The sequence below is a fragment of the Glycine soja genome, chromosome 20, assembly GCF_004193775.1.
Source record: "Glycine soja cultivar W05 chromosome 20, ASM419377v2, whole genome shotgun sequence".
Lineage (NCBI taxonomy): Eukaryota > Viridiplantae > Streptophyta > Magnoliopsida > Fabales > Fabaceae > Glycine > Glycine soja.
Genome location: NC_041021.1, coordinates 11,046,604 through 11,049,846, shown reverse-complemented (window position 1 = coordinate 11,049,846; position 3,243 = coordinate 11,046,604). Strand labels below are relative to the sequence as shown.

Sequence of the window (3,243 nt, the reverse complement as noted above, 5' to 3'; positions counted from 1 at the left end):
TTGGGCCAAAACTACAATAAATAAAAATTATAACTAAAAACATATTTAACTTGGGCCTTCAAATTAGTTTGGGCCTTCAGCAACAATTAATTGTCTTGATAGTGTCTCTGCCTCTGGGCCTTCATCCATCTCCACTTGAGCCTTCATCCTTCTCCACTTGGGGGCTTTGTCCTTCTCCACTTGGGCCTTCGTCCTTCTCCACTTGGGCCTTTAGCCTGTATTTGGCAAGTTTCATGATTCTCATAAGGGGTTGTTGCTGTTGTTGGACTGGTGGAGGAATGTATGGTTTGCTTGGGCCAGCAGCATTTTGGAAGAAAGGAGCAGGCTGCTGTTGTTGTTGCTGAGCGTTGGACCATCTGAGATTAGGGTGATTCCTCCATCTAGGGTTGTATCTGTTGCTGGAGAGGTCGTAATTGTTTTGCTGTGGTTGATTTTGCTGCTGAGGTTGAGGAGGTCTTTTGTAAATATTTGCAACATAAGCTTCAGGCTGCTCAATTGCTCCAGGTTGCTGCGTGGAAGGGCAAAGGTCTGTATGGTGGTCAGCAGAGGAGCACAAACCACAAACCCTTGCGACAGGTACAAATTTCTGATTCAAGGCCAGCTGGGTTACCAAGTTAACCAATGCATCCAGTTTGCCTTCAAGCTTCTTAGTCTCAGATGATGCAGCTGAGTTTGTAGCTACCTCATGCACTCCTCTAATGACTATAGCATCATTTCTGGCGCTAAACTGCTGGGAGTTGGAAGCCATCTTCTCAATTAAATTTCTGGCTTTAGCAGGAGTCATGTCTCCAAGGGCTGCACCACTGGCAGCATCTATCATACTTCTCTCCATATTACTGAGTCCTTCATAAAAATATTGGAGAAGAAGCTGCTCCGAAATCTGATGGTGAGGGCAACTGGCACATAGTTTTTTAAATCGCTCCCAGTACTCATACAGGCTCTCTCCACTAAGTTGTCTAATACCTGAGATATCTTTCCTGATGGCTGTGGTCCTGGAAGCAGGGAAATGTTTTTCTAAGAATACTCTCTTAAGGTCTTCCCAGCTCGTGATGGACCTTGGGGCAAGGTAATACAGCCAGTCCTTTGCCACTCCCTCTAATGAATGAGGAAAAGCCTTCAAGAATATGTGATCCTCTTGGACATCTGGGGGTTTCATGGTGGAGCAGACAATATGAAATTCCTTCAAATGTTTGTGTGGGTCTTCACCTGCAAGGCCATGAAACTTTGGAAGCAAATGAATCAGTCCAGTTTTAAGAACATATGGGACATCCTCATTAGGGTATTGGATGCACAAGCTTTCGTAGGTGAAATCAGGTGCAGCCATTTCCCTTAGAGTCCTCTCACGGGGTGGAGGTTGTGCCATGTTCTCAAAATGTGCAAAATCAGAATGCTCAGAATCAGAATGCTCAAAATTATAATGCTCAAGATCAAGATGTTCAAAATCACCAATAACAAAATGCACAGATTCACCAGTAATGGAATGCTCAGAATGATCAAAAGGTATAAAATGATGCCTAACTAATCTATGAAATGTCCTATCTATCTCAGGATCAAAGGGTTGTAAGTCAGATGGATTGCCTCTAGTCATACACTACATTCAGCATGCACACAACTAGTTGCCTTGTCATGTAAATAAAGGTGTAGGTTTGAACTACAACTACCCTCAAATGATATCCAAATGACTTGAAATTTTGTGAGCAACCTTATAAAATGATGAGAATATAGCACAAAAAAATTTCAGACAAAAATTCAAAGTCTAACTATGAAAGCTAAAAATGGTAAGTTAAGAAAAATAAGTGAATAAAACTTGAAAAATAAAAAACTTTTGACAGAATCGCTTTTTTTGGACGATGGAGACCTCAGTCGGCCTATGGCTGGGCTGCCTCGGCGTAGGAAATTTTTTTCTACCCCAAATGCATATATAATAATTGCGATTCTGATAACCAGAGCGAAAGTTATGGCCGTTTGAAGTTTTGACAAACACAAAATTTGCTACTTTTTTGGAACTTTCAAATTTGACCAAACTAAAGGCTCTAGCTATTTTTCTTACAAAATATGGATTAAAAGAAGTGACCACAAAAAAATTCAGCCAAAAATAACAACCCTAGCTACTAAAACAAAAAATCACAAATAATTCAGCATGGGTGGTCGCTAAAATCCGTCGCTAAGGGATTTCTACTACTACTCTGGTTTGCCGCAAGCATAAATGGTCGCTAAGTCCGTCGCAAAACACTATTCACAGCAAAACACCCAAAACTGAAACAGGGGAAGCGCTTAGCAGGAAAACTGAAACAGAACACACACTAAACAAAATACCAAGATACTAAACAAACACTAACACACATACTAACACAATACTAACAATTAAACATAAAACACGAAAGAATTAAACACACGACGCGCTAGCTATTATGAACCTTTGGACACTGCTCCCCGGCAACGGCGCCAAATTTGATCGAGGCCGTACCCGAATCAAATAAACATGAAAATGCAGTAACTAGGAAGTGATCCTAGGTCGTTTCCCAACGAGCAGTGACACACCAAATGTTCATAATATACTTGCAGTAACAGTAACGATTGAGGGGGGGGGTTGTTTGTTTTGTGATGAAAGAGCAGAACAAGTAAACTGGAATACTAAACTACTAATATTAAAAACGGGTTGTTTCCTTTGATTCAGAAGCCATTCTCTTATCCTGGGTTATGGAGAATTCGTCTTTAACAGTCAACCACTTAATCCAACCCTATTTCAATTTACTAAGCGAAAATCAACTTAGGGTTGTCAATACGTGATTAGGCACTACATACACCAGTTAGCCCTTCGTCCATTAAGCATGAACGCAAGTTAGGCTCAAAGGCAATTAATCGAACATGAAGCGTGCACTGATTAATATTCACGAATTTGGGATAACTGGTGAAAGGAAAACTGCCAGGAAACCACATTACAAGCGAAACCTCAAAGAGAGTTGGGCTTCGTCCTCAAAAGGAAACAACACCAGAAAATCTAGACTTCCATGGATTCAAATAGAAATCGCAAATGAAACATGAAGCAGAAACGTAAATGAACAGAAACGTAAATGAACAGAAACGTAAATGAGACAGAAATGTAAATGAAAGTAGAAGAAGAAGCAAGAATGAACTCGTAATTAGAAGCAGAAAACGGAAATTTGCATTAAGAACAAAAACCGTAACAAGGGAACAGAAAAACGTGAAAACCTAAAACCAAAGCTCTGAATAATGAAAATA

General features: G+C 40.3%; 1 non-coding gene across 1 annotated transcript; it reads left to right on the top strand.

Annotated features, from left to right (window-relative positions):
- The first annotated feature begins 878 nt into the window (after nucleotides 1-878).
- LOC114404004 lies at nucleotides 879-985 on the top strand. Its single transcript, XR_003664767.1, has one exon. It is a non-coding gene; the product is annotated as a small nucleolar RNA R71 (small nucleolar RNA).
- The last annotated feature ends 2,258 nt before the right edge of the window (nucleotides 986-3,243 follow it).